Source organism: Eriocheir sinensis, chromosome 25, assembly GCF_024679095.1.
Source record: "Eriocheir sinensis breed Jianghai 21 chromosome 25, ASM2467909v1, whole genome shotgun sequence".
Lineage (NCBI taxonomy): Eukaryota > Metazoa > Arthropoda > Malacostraca > Decapoda > Varunidae > Eriocheir > Eriocheir sinensis.
Genome location: NC_066533.1, coordinates 19,839,279 through 19,857,935, shown reverse-complemented (window position 1 = coordinate 19,857,935; position 18,657 = coordinate 19,839,279). Strand labels below are relative to the sequence as shown.

General features: G+C 44.7%; 2 long non-coding RNA genes across 3 annotated transcripts; both read left to right on the top strand.

Moving 5' to 3' along the window:
* The first annotated feature begins 1,632 nt into the window (after nucleotides 1-1,632).
* Nucleotides 1,633-8,398, top strand: LOC127003593 (uncharacterized). The gene is made up of 3 exons (XR_007757159.1): nucleotides 1,633-2,012; nucleotides 6,746-6,824; nucleotides 7,017-8,398. It is a non-coding gene; the product is annotated as an uncharacterized LOC127003593 (long non-coding RNA).
* Nucleotides 8,399-9,094: 696 nt separating this feature from the next.
* On the top strand, nucleotides 9,095-14,871 carry LOC127003610 (uncharacterized). Of its 2 annotated transcripts, XR_007757175.1 has the most exons (5): nucleotides 9,095-9,909; nucleotides 10,116-10,290; nucleotides 12,330-12,513; nucleotides 13,045-13,145; nucleotides 14,361-14,866. It is a non-coding gene; the product is annotated as an uncharacterized LOC127003610 (long non-coding RNA). The 2 variants fall into 2 exon arrangements; XR_007757174.1 differs by having other exon boundaries at nucleotides 12,330-13,145; nucleotides 14,361-14,871.
* Nucleotides 14,872-18,657: the final 3,786 nt, after the last annotated feature.

Here is an 18,657-nt window from a genome sequence, read left to right as displayed (position 1 = left end):
CTCCTCCTCCTCCTCTGTCTATCTTCATCCCTTCCTTCCTTTTAAGTAATGTCTAAGTTATCTTTCGCTCAAGGTTCCTTCCAGTGTGTTTGTGGTGCCCGGCTCTGCTTGCTAGTTAGTTTTGCCACTGTATAATTGTCAGTCCTAGCTAGTTTTGTCACTGTATATTATTGTCAGTCCAAGTTTGTTTTGCCACTGTATAATTGTCAGTCCTAGTTTGTTTTGCCACTGTATAATTGTCAGTCCTAGTTTGTTTTGCCACTGTATAATTGTCAGTCCTAGTTTGCTTTGTCCCTGTATAATTGTCAGTCCTAGTTTTCTTTGTCCCTGTATAATTGTCAGTCCTAGTTTGCTTTGCCACTGTATAATTGTCCGTCCCAGCCAGGCGCCTCTTCCATGTAAAGATCTCGGCAGCTTCAAGCCTTGCCGATATCTCAATCCGTACGTGAATGTAAATTAACCGAAATCCTTGTTACTAAGCCCTGCACGGTGCTCTCTCACATAATGCTTCTTTAAATTTTCAGTCTCACTTAATTTCCGGGGTCAGTAATATATTTTGCCATAAGTTAACTCCCCGTGATGGCAAGTTTCATGTACTATATATAAGTAATTTGCCTTTTGCATGGCTATAATTCTGCATCCGTGTCTAAGGCCCAGTTTCACAGTTCCGCATGATGGGTTAGTAAGCTCCAAAACCAATACCAGAGCCTTCGAAATTTCCTTGTACAGTGTCTGGAGTTTATATTCAAGTTCACAAATTTGACAAGACTATACAGGAAAGGTCTTGTGTGTTTATGCTACGAAGGAAAGGGAGGAGAAAGGAGATGAGATTGGGAGATGAGTGAGCCGAGATCCTGTTTATATTCAAGTTCACAAATTTGACGAGACTGTACAGGAAAGGTCTTATATTGTCATGATACGAAGGAAAGGGAGGAGAAGGGAGATGAGATTAGGAGACGAGTGAGCCGAGATCCTGTTTATATTCAAGTTCACAAATTTGACAAGCCTATACAGGAAAGGTCTTGTGTGTTTATGCTACGAAGGAAAGGGAGGAGAAGGGAGATGAGATTAGGAGACGAGTGAGCCGAGATCCTGTTTATATTCAAGTCCACAAATTTGACAAGACTATACAGGAAAAGCTCTCTGTTTATGATATGAAGGAAAGGGAAGAGAAGGGAGATGAGTAAGCTGGGATCCTGTTTATATTCAAGTCCACAAATTTGACAAGACTATACAGGAAAAGCTCTCTGTTTATGATATGAAGGAAAGGGAAGAGAAGGGAGATGAGTAAGCTGGGATCCTGTTTATATTCAAGTCCACAAATTTGACAAGACTATACAGGAAAAGCTCTGTTTATGATATGAAGGAAAGGGAAGAGAAGGGAGATGAGTAAGCTGGGATCCTGTTTATATTCAAGTCCACAAATTTGACAAGACATACAGGAAAGCTCTGTTTATGATGAAGAAGAAAAGGGAAAGAAGGGAGATGAGTAAGCTGGGATCCTGTTTATATTCAAGTCCGACACAATACAGGAAAAGCTCTTTGTATTTAGTGTGTCATCGAAGACCGCGCCATTTTGAACAGTATGGGATTCTATAGCTTGGTTCGGGAGTGTTACAAAGACCATGATGGACTGTGGAAGCGGCCCTTAATGTTCCCTTTTCTAATATGCCTCTCTGTTTTGCAGGATGCCGCGGACGGACCGTGCGGAGGACTCTGGCGACGACACCGACGGTTTGGTTAAGTGGGTTCTCTTGTGTGTGCGTCTGTGTGTGAATGGCAGGCCTGTCGTATGATTGTGTGTGTGTGTGCGTTGGCGTTATGCCTTCGCACTATTATTTTGTTAGGATGTATTTTTTTGTGTGTGAACTTTTTGCACGTAATCTTTTTTTATACCCATAGCTAGCGTTTGTTTGTGTGGCAGTGTTCCGGGAGATGGACGCCGGGGGACATGGGCTTGGGGAGGCGCACATGACCTCCTCTGTCCGTGACCTCTTCAGCTGGGGAGACCGGTAAGCATTTCCACCAAGTTTAGTAGAAAACACTCACTTGTCAATCCTGTGTTGTGAGAATTAGTGTTGGAACACTCTCATACACGGGAGATTTTAATGCGGCTGGAGGTCGCAGTGAGTGTTTAGCACCACCAGCAAACACGCCTAACGTCCGCTGCAAGCGTTTAGCAATGAAAGGGTTAAGTTAGACTAGTTATATGTATATTGATACATTCAAATGAAGCTTTATCTAATGTGGGCAAATGAGAGCAAACGTCTATACACAGACGCGCCGACAAAAAGTCCCAATTTCCAAACGTCTCTATATAGATCCTCCGCAGGGAAGGGCTTAACCCGTGGGCTTGGGCCGTGGGGAAGCCGAGAAGTGGCCGAGAAATGGCAAAATTACACTGCATTTTGAGACTAAGAAAAGAGCATGGAACGTACTTCAGAGCACCTGCTACTCATAACCATTAAGCCGTTAAGAATATTTACTTTTGCTCAAACTCCATTCTGTTTGGGTGGTGTTTGTTACAAAATAAACGGTCTCATGGCATCTAGCCGAGAGTCGCTTGTTGTCTACTTTAAAGAATTTGACGAGTGATTACTGTGTGGATAGCTAATTCAGTCTGCCGTGACCTTACTGCACCACTTGTCATGCATGGTGGGTTGCGGTATGCCACAACCACCTACAATTAGCTTGAATCAGGGGTTTTATGGTGAGCCCTTTTTAGGGTCCACCGTACCACAGCCATGACTCGTGAAAGCCCAGAAAAGGGTCTGCCGATGCTCTCAGGTTAATCGCTACTCCTTCAGAGACAAAAATTATGAGCGGCCGAAAGGGAGGTCAGTTTCGGGAGGAGAGGCGTCTCGATACGTCATTCCTCGTGAGAGAATTCAAGTCAAAGGCAGGAGGAGATATAGACACAGGAAGGGTGCTCCAGAGTTTACCAGTGTAAGGGATGAAAGAATGAAGATGCTGGTTAACTCTTGCATAATGGGTTTGGACAGTATAGGGATGAAAGAGTGGAGATGCTGGTTGACTCTTGCATAATGGGTTTGGACAGCACAGGGATGAAAGAATGAAGATGCTGGTTAACTCTTGCATAAGGGGTTTGGACAGTATATGGATGAAAGAGTGGAGATGCTGGTTAACTCTTGCATAATGGGTTTGGACAGTATAGGGATGAAAGAGTGGAGATGCTGGTTGACTCTTGCATAATGGGTTTGGACAGCACAGGGATGAAAGAATGAAGATGCTGGTTAACTCTTGCATAATGGGTTTGGACAGTATAGGGATGAAAGAGTGGAGATGCTGGTTGACTCTTGCATAATGGGTTTGGACAGTACAGGGATGAAAGAATGAAGATGTTGGTTAACTCTTGCATAATGGGTTTGGACAGTATAGGGATGAAAGAGTGAAGATGCTGGTTGACTCTTGCATAATGGGTTTGGACAGTATAGGGATGAAAGAGTGGAGATGCTGGTTGACTCTTGCATAATGGGTTTGGACAGTATAGGGATGAAAGAGTGGAGATGCTGGTTGACTCTTACATAATGGGTTTGGACAGCACAGGGATGAAAGAATGAAGATGCTGGTTAACTCTTGCATAATGGGTTTGGACAGTATAGGGATGAAAGAGTGGAGATGCTGGTTGACTCTTGCATAATGGGTTTGGACAGCACAGGGATGAAAGAATGAAGATGCTGGTTAACTCTTGCATAAGGGGTTTGGACAGTATAGGGATGAAAGAGTGGAGATGCTGGTTAACTCTTGCATAATGGGTTTGGACAGTATAGGGATGAAAGAGTGGAGATGCTGGTTGACTCTTGCATAATGGGTTTGGACAGCACAGGGATGAAAGAATGAAGATGCTGGTTAACTCTTGCATAATGGGTTTGGACAGTATAGGGATGAAAGAGTGGAGATGCTGGTTGACTCTTGCATAATGGGTTTGGACAGCACAGGGATGAAAGAATGAAGATGCTGGTTAACTCTTGCATAATGGGTTTGGACAGTATAGGGATGAAAGAGTGAAGATGCTGGTTGACTCTTGCATAATGGGTTTGGACAGTATAGGGATGAAAGAGTGGAGATGCTGGTTAACTCTTGCATAATGGGTTTGGACAGTATAGGGATGAAAGAATGAAGATGCTGGTTAACTTTTGCATAATGGGTTTGGACAGTATAGGGATGAAAGAATGAAGATGCTGGTTAACTCTTGCATAAGGGGTTGGACAGTATAGGGATGAAAGAATGAAGATGCTGGTTAACTCTTGCATAATGGGTTTGGACAGTATAGGGATGAAAGATTGAAGATGCTGGTTAACTCTTGCATAAGGGGTTGGACAGTATAGGGATGAAAGAGTGAAGATGCTGGTTAACTCTTGCATAAGGGGTTGGACAGTATAGGGATGAAAGAATGAAGATGCTGGTTAACTCTTGCATAAGGGGTTGGACAGTATAGGGATGAAAGAGTGAAGATGCTGGTTAACTCTTGCATAAGGGGTTGGACAGTATAGGGATGAAAGAATGAAGATGCTGGTTAACTCTTGCATAATGGGTTTGGACAGTATAGGGATGAAAGAATGAAGATGCTGGTTAACTCTTGCATAAGGGGTTGGACAGTATAGTGATGAAAGAATGAAGATGCTGGTTAACTCTTGCATAAGGGGTTGGACAGTATAGGGATGAAAGAATGAAGATGCTGGTTAACTCTTGCATAAGGGGTTGGACAGTATAGGGTATATGTAAGTAGTATTTGTATATGTGTGAAAAATTATTTAAATGAGTATATAATGTTAGGAATTGCAAAAATGATTATATATGCATAATAGAGGAGATCAGTGATGATTTGACCATTTTTAGTTCAAGAAAAATTCAATTAAGTATGGAAGAGACAGAGATGGAATTTATACATTCTTAAAAATACTTAAAACTACTTATCCTCCCTAATTTCTATCTTTCCCGTACTTAATTAAATTTTGGCATTACAATTTTGTTGACCTTAACCCGGTGGTAGCAGCAGGGATCATGTTTCTTAATGGTCCCTCCAAGCGAGAAAAATGAGAAAAATCAGCCCTCGTACAAACCATTTCATAATATATATCAAAGCATTTGTGATCAGATTATGCATCATCTACTTTGGGGAGTTTAAATCATGGCACAAATTTGGCCCGTCGCTGCTACACAGTAAAGCCACAAATTTGGCCCATCGCTGCTTCACAGTAAAGCCACAAATTTGGCCCGTCGCTGCTACATGGTAAAGCCACAAATTATAGCCGGGAGCATTCTGGACCATCTAGAAAAGCATCATTTAATTCATGATTCACAGCATAGGTTCACAAAGGATAGGTCTTGCCTTACCTGTTGTCCTTCTACACTAAAGTAATAGAGGCGGTTGACCGAGATGAAAACTATGACATATTGTATCTAGATTTCAGTAAAGCGTTCGACAAAGTCCCTCATCACCGGCTATTACTAAAATTACAGGCTCACGGCGTAGCTGGTAAAGTTTTGAACTGGATCAGGGCGTGGCTCAGTGGTAGGAAGCAGACAGTGCAAATCAATGGTAAAAAATCTGAATGGGGCAGTGTTACGAGTGGAGTCCCACAAGGGTCGGTGCTGGGTCCTCTGCTTTTTATTATTTACATCAATGACTTGACACAGGAATTAGTAGTGATGTCAGCAAGTTCACAGATGATACCAAGATCAGTAGTGTAACCCAATCAGACAGGGACGCTACCGTTTTCCAGGATGAGCTTGACAGACTATATGATTGGGCGGGGAAGTGGCAGATGGAATTCAATGTCGGGAGGTGTAGCATTCTGAGTGTAGGCAGGAACAACCCCTCACACAATTACTCCTTAAATGGCACTCCTCTAAGCAGGTCTGGGCTTGAGAGAGACTTAGGAGTCCTAGTGAGCGCTGACCTCCGTCCTAGGGCTCAATGCATTCAGGCCAAAAATTGGGCCAACAGAGTACTTGGTTTCATCTCAAGGAGCGTAAGCAATAGGAGCGCTGAAGTCATCCTCAAACTTTACTTAGCACTAGTTAGACCTCATCTCGATTATGCGGTTCAGTTCTGGTCCCCCTACTATAGAATGGATATCAAGGTGTTAGAATCTGTACAGAGGAGGATGACAAAGATGATTCAGGGGGTGAGAAACTTGCCTTATGAAGACAGGCTGAAGCAGTTAAATCTACACTCGCTAGAAAGGCGAAGGTTGCGAGGAGACTTGATCGAAGTGTATAAATGGATGAAGGGATTTAATAAAGGGGATGTCAATAAGATTTTGATAGTTAAAGAGCCAGGTAGGACGCGTGGCAATGGTTTTAAGTTAGACAAATTCAGATTCAACAAAGACATAGGCAAGAATTGGTTTACTAACAGAGTGGTGGATGAGTGGAACAGGCTTGGGGGCCATGTTGTGGGTGCCAATACCATGGCCTTGTATAACCTAACCAGCCTCTTGCAGACTCCTTATGTTCTTAACTCTTGCATAAGGAGTTTGGACACACAAACCATTTCATAATATATATCAAAGCATTTGTGATCAGATTATGCATCATCTATTTTGGGGGGTTTAAATATCATGGCACAAACTTGGCCCATCGCTGCTACACGGTAAAGCCACAAACTTGGCCCGTCGCTGCTACCGGGTTAATGGAGCAGCCACCTGTGTCTGAGCCAAGATGTCTGGATGTCTCTGCCGCTGCCTCTCCGCATGTCTGAGTCTCCCTGTACTTCCAGTGTGTTGCCCCGCCTGGAGAGACACGTTGATGGAGGTGGCCGTGTGTGTCACCCTTTGCCTGTATCCTCTGGCGCCCAGGTAAACAATGATAATGATTATGATAATACCAATAATAATAATGAATATAACAATACCAATAATAGTAATGAAATGATAATCAGTCAAATAACGAGATCATTAAATACTGTTGCTCTTGTATAATTTTCATCTTGTGTCTAATTCTCCGTCACTGTCTCCTGGGTTGTGTCTAAGTCGGTCTTGTTCTTTCAGAGGCGCGTAAGAGGAGAGCATCGGCGCAGCGCGGGAGCAGCACGTCAGGGTGTAGGGTGTTTGTTTAGCTGGTGTAGGGAGCTTAGGGTGTTAGGGTGTTAGGTGTAACAACGGTTGGCTCTTTCACAGAACGGGTGTGATTCCGTTCTGCGTTTGAGTCTTCCACCTTCAGACGGTCTCCCTCCGAGATGTCTGAAGTTTTTTTTGTCGGTTTTCTCCGTAGGAGGAAGCCGACTCTAGCTACTCTGGCCTCTCTTCCGGGGGTCAGAGCGGTCGGGCTCTGCTTGGCCAGGCGTTGCCTTTCGCGTTGTCTCCGCCGAAGTTTTGCCAGACTCTTCCGTACGGTTGAGCCTGGCTTTTTTATTAGGTGGATCAGGCTGCCTTCTTCCAAGGAGTCTGATGGGAGTGGAGTCTTTTTTTTGGTGTATGTCTGTGGGTACTTAGTGGGTAAGGGAGGGTGGGGTAGAATGGTTGGTGGGCTGGAAGTGGGTTGGGGGATGAGCCTCCTGGGATTTGGGTTGTGTCGAGCCTTACCGCCTGGTGTGTTGGGTAACCTTCACGCCAGGGGGGGGGTGCCAAGACTATATCCATCTCCTGGGCAGGGCGATTCCCCTTTCCCATGCCAACTGGCCCTCCTCCGTCTGCCTCCCCAAACCCCCGCTAAGTGCTTGTGTGTGTTATTTTATTTAGGATGTCTTTTTTTTCTATGCCTTTTTCCCGTGTGTTTATACCCAATAGCTAGCGTGTGTGTGTGTGTGTGGCAGTCCGGAGGCGCGTGCAGCGAGGACATCACATCACGTCACTACGGTATATCCACGGTATTTGGTTTAGTGTGTGCTGTGTGTGTTTGTGTGTGTGATGGCAGGCCTGCCGTGTGTTTGACCTTTTGCTGTGTGTTGCTGTGTGACTGCTAGGATTTCATTTCTATGCATGTTTTTTTCCCCATAACCCCCTTCCTCCCTAGCTCTTTAGCTGTTGTGCCTGGCGAGGCGCTGGGTGGATGCTGCCGGGTGACCAACGGCGGTGGTGGTGTGCAACGCGGGAGCTGCTGAGGTTTGGGGTAGCACTACGGTGCAGGTTATGTAGGGTGTGTGAGTTTTTTTTTTGTGTGAGTGTCTTTTTTTTGTGTGGGGTGTTGGCGGGGGACTTAGCTAATCACTGTGTCAGGAAGGCATGGGCGTGGCCGTCTGTCCATCAGGCCGACGGGCGGGTGTGCCACCTGGCAGTCAGGCTAGCAGGTGACAGGCAAGCTATCTGGCGGTCAGGCTAGTAGTCGGGCCATCAGATAGGTAGGCAGGCCACCTTGCGGTCAGGTTGTCGGGCGGGCACCCCACCCTCGGTCAGGTAGGCAGGCAGCAGCGTCTACGCTGAACCGTACGGCCACACGTCTGACGCACGGAACCCGTGCGCTACGTTCCGCCGCACTGACGCTCGTCGTACCTCTGCTCGCACGCTTGCGGGCGGGTAGGGCGGGGGCGGATGGGCGGACGGGCGACGTGGGAACAGGCGGGCGGACGGGTGGTCGGGCGGTAGGGAGTCGAACAACGCTTGAAAGACGCGCAGATAGATGTCAGATTCTCCCGTAGGGAGGTCTGGCAAGGTGTTAGTTTAGGCGGCGGAGCTGTACGCGGGCCAGTCTGTGTTACAGCTTTGCCGTCAGGGTAGCTCCTTACGAGCTGCCCAAACTGAGGACCAGTTTTCCTCACAGGAGGAGGCTGGTGGGGCCTAGGGTGTTAGGGGTACAACGGTTGGCTCTTTCACAGAACGGGTGTGTTCCGTTCTGCGTTTGAGTCTGCCGCCTTTGGGCGTCTCCCTCTGAGATGTCGGTTAGGATTTCTTTTTTTTATATGTCCGTGTGTGTAACTGTTGCCTTTTAGCCTGTTGTGTTCCTGAGCAGCAAGAAGAGGAGGCTGTGGTGACCCGCCCGATGCGGAAGGCTTCTGGGCCCTGTCGGCGGGGGCGCACCTCTCTGGCTGACTGGTTGACCAGGCTTTGACCAGGTGGCCGGAGGCGCATCCTCGCTGGGCGGGGTCTGGGGCCCTCCGTCTTGGGAGGTCGCTGCAGCAGGAGGAGGTAAATACTGCTGGTTTTGTAAGGCATTGTGGTTGAGAGCACCTTGCAGCTGTAACGCGAATTTCGTTCCGTAATAAACAATGTACCGCCATGCTGCCTGTCCTTCCTCCCTCCCAGCACTGTGTGCGTCTGTGTGTGTGTGTGTGTTGCTTAATTCTCCCTCACTGCACTGTGCGTACGTCTGTGTGTGTGTGTTGCTTAATTCTCCCTCACTGCACTGTGTACGTCTGTGTGTGTGTGTTGCTTAATTCTCCCTCACTGCACTGTGTACGTCTGTGTGTGTGTGTTGCTTAATTCTCCCTCACTGCACTGTGTACGTCTGTGTGTGTGTGTGTGTTGCTTAATTCTCCCTCACTGCACTGTGTACGTCTGTGTGTGTGTGTTGCTTAATTCTCCCTCCCAGCACTGTGTACGTCTGTGTGTGTGTGTTGCTTAATTCTCCCTCCCAGCACTGTGCGTACGTCTGTGTGTGTGTGTTGCTCTGTCTCAATCTCTCTCTGTCTCTGTCTCTCTCTGTCTGTCTCTCTATCTCTCAATCTCTCTCTGTGTCTTTCTCTCTCTCTAGTTAGTAAAGAACGGGCAACGTTTGCCATGGAAGACTCTACAGTATACATAAGAGTCTACAGTGTACATCCCAACCCTCTACGGCCGTTGCTGCTCCACCCGGGCATTACCACATCCACCCGGGTCTACAAGAAACCTCCACGGCCGAGCCTCAACCACAGAACACACCGCTACGGTTGATGAGGTTCCACGCCCCGGACTACCGCCATGTTAGCCTCCATAATAGTCCTCGGCGCACTTGTTCTGAGACGTCCTGGTGAGTGAGTGTCCTAATTGCCTTTACTGATAATGTCGCAGGTACCCAATGGTTCAGGTGTGGCTTCGGATATTTTTGTTATTGTGTCGTAAATATCCAGTGATTATTTCCGAGTCGCTGAATGTTCATCGCACACAGTTTGTCTTTGAGTAGAAACACTGATTAATATCCATGATCGGTTAGGTTACGAACTCCCTCAATTTCAGGCTGGAGAGCTACACAACACTGGTCATCTGCTGAGTGGTTGAATTCCTGGTCTACCGGCCCCTGGAGGAGTGGTAGATTGCCTGGTCTACCGTGGATATGAGTGGTTGATTCCCTGGTCTACCCCTGGATGACGCGGCTGTTCCTATGCAGGGGAAGACTCACACAAGCGATAAGGTAAGGTTTTAATGGCTGGGCTTACAAGAAGTTTTAATAGCTGGGTTCAAGAGAGGTTTTAATGGCTGGGTTCAAGAGAGGTTTTAATAGCTGCATGGGTTTACAAGAGGTTTTAATAGCTGGGTTCAAGAGAGGTTTTAATAGCTGGGTTCAAGAGAGGTTTTAATAGCTGGGTTCAAGAGAGGTTTTAATAGCTGGGTTCAAGAGAGGTTTTAATAGCTGGGTTTACAAGATGTTTTAATAGCTGGGTTCAAGAGAGGTTTTACTGGCTGGGTTTACAAGAGGTTTTACTGGCTGGGTTTACAAGAGGTTTTAATAGCTGGGTTCAAGAGAGGTTTTAATAGCTGGGTTCAAGAGAGGTTTTAATAGCTAGGTTCAAGAGAGGTTTTAATGGCTGGGTTTACAAGATGTTTTAATAGCTGGGTTCAAGAGAGGTTTTAATGCCTGGGTTTAAAAGAGGTTTTAATAGCTGGGTTCAAGAGAGGTTTTAATAGCTGGGTTCAAGAGGTTTTAATAGCTGGGTTTACAAGATGTTTTAATAGCTGGGTTCAAGAGAGGTTTTAATAGCTGGGTTCAAGAGGTTTTAATAGCTGGGTTCAAGAGAGGTTTTAATAGCTGGGTTCAAGAGGTTTTACTTGCTGGGTTCAAGAGAGGTTTTAATAGCTGGGTTTACAAGATGTTTTAATAGCTGGGTTTACAAGAGGTTTTAATAGCTGGGTTCAAGAGGTTTTAATAGCTGGGTTCAAGAGGTTTTAATAGCTGGGTTCAAGAGAGGTTTTAATAGCTGGGTTCAAGAGGTTTTAATAGCTGGGTTCAAGAGAGGTTTTAATAGCTGGGTTCAAGAGGTTTTAATAGCTGGGTTCAAGAGGTTTTAATAGCTGGGTTCAAGAGGTTTTAATAGCTGGGTTCAAGAGAGGTTTTAATAGCTGGGTTCAAGAGGTTTTAATAGCTGGGTTCAAGAGAGGTTTTAATAGCTGGGTTCAAGAGAGGTTGTAATAGCTGGCTTCAAGAGGTTTTAATAGCTGGGTTCAAGAGGTTTTAATAGCTGTGTTCAAGAGAGGTTTTACTAGCTGGGTTCAAGAGAGGTTTTAATAGCTGGGTTCAAGAGGTTTTAATAGCTGGGTTCAAGAGGTTTTAATATATGGGTTAAAGAGAGGTTTTAATAGCTGGGTTCAAGAGGTTTTAATAGCTGGGTTCAAGAGGTTTTAATAGCTGTGTTCAAGAGAGGTTTTAATAGCTGGGTTCAAGAGGTTTTTAATAGCTGGGTTCAAGAGGTTTTTAATAGCTGGGTTCAAGAGAGGTTTTAATAGCTGGGTTCAAGAGAGGTTTTAATAGCTGGGTTCAAGAGGTTTTAATAGCTGGGTTTACAAGAGCTTTTAATAGCTGGGTTCAATAGAGGTTTTATTAGCTGGGTTCAAGAGGTTTTAATAGCTGGGTTCAAGAGAGGTTTTAATAGCTGGGTTCAAGAGGTTTTAATAGCTGGGTTCTATAGTGGTTTTTATAGCTGGGTTCAAGAGGTTTTAATAGCTGGGTTCAAGAGAGGTTTTACTGGCTGGGTTCAAGAGAGGTTTTAATAGCTGGGTTCAAGAGAGGTTTTAATAGCTGGGTTCAAGAGGTTTTAAATGCTGGGTTTACAAGAGGTTTTAATGGCTGGGTTTACAAGAGGTTTTAATAGCTGGGTTCAAGAGAGGTTTTAATAGCTGGGTTCAAGAGAGGTTTTAATAGCTGGGTTTACAAGAGGTTTTAATAGCTGGGTTCAAGAGAGGTTTTAATAGCTGGGTTCAAGAGAGGTTTTAATAGCTGGGTTTACAAGATGTTTTAATAGCTGGGTTCAAGAGAGGTTTTACTGGCTGGGTTTACAAGAGGTTTTACTGGCTGGGTTTACAAGAGGTTTTAATAGCTGGGTTCAAGAGAGGTTTTACTGGCTGGGTTCAAGAGAGGTTTTAATGGCACATATCTACTGAATGTTGCAATGTTACATATCTTGACATGCTCTCAGGGTAAGGAGTGTTCTGATATGGTGCCCTCCCCCTCCCCAGCACCTGTCGGACCTGGAGACTCCCCCCTGAGCCTGACGGTGGAGCTGTGGGCCCTGCACCAGACCCCCACACCCCCCCACACCACCCACAGCAGGGGCAGGGCGTTGAGACTCCCCCCACAGGCTAAGACAGGGAGGGACTTGAAGATCCAGGTTTTTGTCATCTGCACAGGAATTGACACGTGGTATTTGGGAGCAGCGAGTAGCGGGCTTTTTTTTTTAATATAGTTTCCTTTTTTGTGTGTGCCCTGGAGCTGTCTCCTTTGTTGTAGAAAAAAAATACTTGGCGAGGCTTTCATAGGCGTTTTGGGCATTTCCAGGGGTAGTTTAATGACCCTGGTGGTAGTCTGACCCTTCCTCTGCGCAATGAACTTGAAAAAAACGCTCATAAAAACACAGATATTAACCCAGTAGCACTGGGGATCATGTTTCTTAATGGTCCCTCCAAGCAAGAAAAATGAGAAAAAAATCACCCCTCACACAAACCATTTCATATATATCAAAGCATTTGCGATCAGATTATGTATCATCTATTTTTGGGGGTTTATATCATGGTACAAATTTGGCCTGTCGCTGCTACGTGGTAAAGGCACAAATTTAGCCCGTCGCTGCTACCGGGTTAACCTCATTATCGTGTTAAAATCCCTGTATCTCGCTGTTATCTTCCTCTCCCTCTATATTATTTGTCAATCTCTCTCTTTCTCTCTCTCCCACAGATGTCTAAGGTTTCACCCATGCAGCTGAAGGGTGCCAATGCCTACACATGCATCGACCACAGGTGTGCGCTGGACATTGCCTACAATTCATGGTGCAAATGGTATGTTGGAGGAATTCTTTGATGTATTTGAGGGACTGGGATGCCTGCTGGATGGTACAGGTAAATTACTTGGCTGAGAGAGCCCGGGTTCAATTCCCGGGCAGAGTGGAAAAATTTGGGCGGCTTTTCCGATACCCTACGCCCCTGTCCACCCAGCAGTGAATGGGTACCAGGTATTAATCGGGGGTTGTGTCCCGTCTCCTGGGGTCTGTTCCCTTCTCCTATAATCCTTTCCTCTTCTGTCTCTCTCCGGCATATGACCACAGATGTTGCACCCACTAAACAAAACTTTCCTTCCTTCCCCTTCTGTCTCTCTCCGGCATATGACCACAGATGTTGCACCCACTAAACAAAACTTTCCTTCCTTCCCCTTCTGTCTCTCTCCGGCATATGACCACAGATGTTGCACCCACTAAACAAAACTTTCCTTCCTTCCCCTTCTGTCTCTCTCTGGCATATGACCACAGATGTTGCACCCACTAAACAAAACTTTCCAACTTTCCAACAGTTGAATTACAGTTTGGTCCAAGTGCTGTCCCTGTGGCTCACCCTCCTAGAGAAATACCTGTTGCTCTGAGGGATAAACTTAAGAAGGAATTAGACCATTATGGAAAGACTAGGTGTCATTGTTGAAGTAAATAAACACACAGATTGGCTCAATAGTATGGTTATTACATATGACTTTAGTTTTTTTTCCCTTTCCCTTGTTTTCTATTTGAGCCTAACTACTAACAAGGCTTCAGTTCTTCCTCAGTGAAGTGATAACTTGTTCTCTGCCATCCGTTTGTTACAGGAGTCCAGTTCTTTTCCCTGCTTGCCTGAAACTTCCTTAATTGGCATCCTTGTGTGTTACAGCTAATATATATACTGTGTCATCTGCATATAGAAGTAGTGGATAGGAAACACTAATTGACATATCATTTATATAACATAAGAATAAAACAGGTCCCAGGATTGATATATATTTATTTATTTTATTTTAATCAAGGTTTTAGTAAGAAGAGGAACCCTGTACCCTGTCTTCCACTACACACACACACACACACACACACACACACACACACACAAACACACACACACACAAAAATATATATATAAAAAAATAGCCCAGTGATTTTTCCATTTCTTTACTTGCCTCCTAAAACATAACCCACCCTCGTTTGACCCCACCATGACCTCTCGTGACCTAACCTAACCTGACCTGACCTTTCCCAGGGAGCGTCGGCGGAGATCGAGCTGGCGGAAGGTTGGCGGCCGGGTCAAGCTCGCAACGGACAAGGAGTCCTGTGAGATGTGCTCGGCGGATGTTGTTGACCTCAGCCACATCAATGTTACTAAGGTGGTGGAGGTGGGGAAACTACATCTACATTGACGACGGACTCAAGGAGATCGCTGAGACTACTACTACTACTATTACTATTACTATCCTCTATACTGATATGTGTACTATTAAATCCTCTTTACTGCTGCTATGTGTACTATTGAATCCCTTGTATAGTACTTCCATGACAGCTGATACTTCTACTACTACTACTATGACCACTCAATCCCTGGTAAGTACAATGTCATTATCATCATCATTATTTAGGTTAAGGTCCATTTAATTCAATCTTCCTGAGCGGTTGGACGCTTTATGGCTCTCCTCCATTCTACTCTGTCTTCCGCCCAATGCTTATACGGTCCTATCAATCCCAAGTCTTCCTGTACACACCTTCTCCATGTTTTCCTAGGTCTACCAACTGGCCTCCTTCCTTCTAACTCCATTCTGCTCTGTCTTCTGCCCAATGCTCATCCAATCCCATCAATGCCAAGTCTTCCTGTACACACCTTCTCCATGTTTTCCTAGGTCTACCAACTGGTCTCCTTCCTTCTACCTCCAATCTCTCCAACACTCCCAGCACTGTATCCTCCCCTGCTCTCTTTACATGTCCAAACCATTGGAGTCTTTCCCTTCTGAGCACTGTTTCCAGGTCCTCTACTAAAACTCCCAGCACTGTGTCCTCCCCTGCTCTCTTTACATGTCCAAACCATTGGAGTCTTTCCCTTCTGAGCACTGTTTCCAGGTCCTCTACTAAAACTCCCAGCACTGTGTCCTCCCCTGCTCTCTTTACATGTCCAAACCATTGGAGTCTTTCCCTTCTGAGCACTGTTTCCAGGTCCTCTACTAAAACTCCCAGCACTGTGTCCTCCCCTGCTCTCTTTACATGTCCAAACCATTGGAGTCTTTCCCTTCTGAGCACTGTTTCCAGGTCCTCTACTAAAACTCCCAGCACTGTGTCCTCCCCTGCTCTCTCTACATGTCCAAACCATCGGAGTCTTTCCCTTCTGAGCACTGTTTCCAGGTCCTCTACTAAAACTCCCAGCACTGTGTCCTCCCCTGCTCTCTTTACATGTCTCTGCCAAATATTTCCCTCTCCCTGCCTCTGTCCCTGCCAAATCACTCTCTCCCTGCCTGTGTCCCTGCCATATCTCTCCCTCCCTGCCAAATCTAGCCTCTTCTCCTTACCTAACCTACCTTACCCTACCCTAAGCTACCCTAACCTCCCTCCCTCTCTCTCCACCGGGTTGAAAAGCCCGTCTATGGTGAAGTCGTCTTGTCCCACCCGCGCTGAGGTGACCCGTGTGGGCAACGCTACCATGGACGGAGCAGTGGGGGAGGCAGTGGCCGAGTGGATAGCATGATGGCGCCACATTCGGGACAACGCGAGTTCAATCCCCGCCCAGTGCCACCAAGCTGGGATTTTTCAGCCGCTGCCGAGTGGCTTAAAACTACCCACATGCTGTCCAGAAGACCATCTATCAACCCGGACCCTAGATTCTAGGATTAAAGATGAGCTCCGGGAGGGCAGCATGAGCCAATGCAAGATGGCGTATGTATATACTTATGAATGTATACACTTAGAATATCTCTTTGATAAGGCTTTTGTCGGAGTTGTGGATGTTTCCAGAGGTAGTTTTATGACCCTAGTGGTAGCTATATATAGTCTGACCCTCTCTGTACATTGAGCCTAAGAGAACACTCATTACAACCCGATTTATAACTTTTTTGGCTGGTACATAAAATCCCTGCTCAAGGTCGCCATACAGCAGGAGGCGTAATGTATGTGTGGGTTTTCGAGCAAAATCTGGAAACCTATCTACGTTCTTGGGGCTATTTCCTTGCAAATGGGGACTTTCTTGGGAGAGTACGTCACGGCAAAGCCATTTCTGGTCTCGAAATAGCGATGCAGCGCCTACCGGTCGAGATAGCCTTGTGTCTCGTTCTGTCTCTCTCTTATCTCTGTGTGTCATGTAAAGGCTGGCCTCTAACAATACATGCAACAAATGTAACTGTACCTAATGGGCTATTAAGAAATGTTTCAAATGTTTCAAATGTTCTGTTTTACCTCACAGTTAATTCATTCTTCCTCATATATATATGTCTTGATTGCCCTCTCATCTTTTTAATTAATCCTCGATCGCTCTCTCTTAATATATATATCTTGATTGCCCTCTCATCTTTTTAATTAATCCTCGATCGCTCTCTCTTAATCATCCCAGCCAGCTGTTCCTCAGTGGCCCTCACACACTTGTACACAATTTTCCGTACATACCAAGATCCATTTCTAATCGTCAGCCAACTCTAATATAAATTCTTTCTCCCACTCCTCTTTATAATAGTTTTGTCTCTCTTATCTCTGTGTGTTCTGTCTTTACCTCACAGTTCATGATTTCTCTGTATCTCATAATTCTTGCCTTACGTCTAGTTCTGTCTCTCTTGTCTCTGTGTGTTCTGTCTTTACCTCACAGTTCATCATTTCTCTGTATCTCATAATTCTTGCTTTATGTCTTAAGTTCTGTCTCTTGTCTCTGTGTGTTCTGTCTTTACCTCACAGTTCATCATTTCTCTGTATCTCATAATTCTTGCCTTATGTCTAGTTCTGTCTCTCTTGTCTCTGTGTGTTCTGTCTTTACCTCACAGTTCATGATTTCTCTGTATCTCATAATTCTTGCTTTATGTCTTAAGTTCTGTCTCTTGTCTCTGTGTGTTCTGTCTTTACCTCACGGTTCATCATTTCTCTGTATCTCATAATTCTTGCTTTATGTCTAGTTCTGTCTCTCTTGTCTCTGTGTGTTCTGTCTTTACCTCACAGTTCATCATTTCTCTGTATCTCATAATTCTTGCTTTATGTCTAGTTCTGTCTCTTATCTCTGTGTGTTCTGTCTTTACCTCACAGTTCATGATTTCTCTGTATCTCATAATTCTTGCCTTATGTCTAGTTCTGTCTCTTGTCTCTGTGTGTTCTGTCTTTACCTCACAGTTCATCATTTCTCTGTATCTCATAATTCTTGCTTTATGTCTTAAGTTCTGTCTCTTATCTCTGTGTGTTCTGTCTTTACCTCACAGTTCATCATTTCTCTGTATCTCATAATTCTTGCTTTGTCTTAAGTTCTGTCTCTCTTGTCTCTGTGTGTTCTGTCTTTACCTCACAGTTCATCATTTCTCTGTATCTCATAATTCTTGCTTTGTCTTAAGTTCTGTCTCTTATCTCTGTGTGTTCTGTCTTTACCTCACAGTTCATCATTTCTCTGTATCTCATAATTCTTGCTTTGTCTTAAGTTCTGTCTCTTATCTCTGTGTGTTCTGTCTTTACCTCACAGTTCATCATTTCTCTGTATCTCATAATTCTTGCCTTATGTCTTAAGTTCTGTCTCTTGTCTCTGTGTGTTCTGTCTTTACCTCACAGTTCATCATTTCTCTGTATCTCATAATTCTTGCTTTATGTCAGGGTATTAGGCTTTATTAACAGGACGGTAACCAACCCCACATGTCCATTAAATTCACCCATTATCATTAGATATATTATTTTTTTCTATTTCTTGTGTTATTTCCTTGTTTCTCTCTACATCACCAACACTAAAGTAGACTAACACTAACCTAACCTCCCATTTTCCTATTTTTCCTATTGTGTGTAATACATATCCTTACATTTTGTTTCTATTTCACAAAATGTTGTTCCTTTTCCTTCTCTGTAAATAATCATTAATCCTCCTCCCCTTCTGTCCTTTTCCTCTCTCATACTGTCTAAGACTTCAAAAATATCACCAAAATTAATCTCCCGACATTTTTTCCCCTATCAAATTCTCGGTTAGTCGCGTTCATCATTTTTTCGCCAGTCAAGATTAATTATACGCCTTTCTTTTTTTTCTCCCTTTTTGTCAAGGCGTTGGAAAGGGAGAAGAAAAATGATAAGAAGGTTTGGAGCGTAATTAACAAGGCTTTTCAGTAACAACAACAAGAACAGTAATAGCAGTAGTAGTAGTAGTAGTAGTAGTAGTAGTATAGTAGTTGTAGTAATTATGGCTTAGTTAATATATTTTCCTGACATTAATTGGATGTGAATCAATTATTATAACTATGTATGCCTGACTCTCTCTCTCTCTCTCTCTCTCTCTCTCTCTCTCTCTCTCTCTCTCTCTCTCTCTCTCTCTCTCTCTCTCTCTCTCTCTCTCTCTCTCTCTCTCTCTCTCT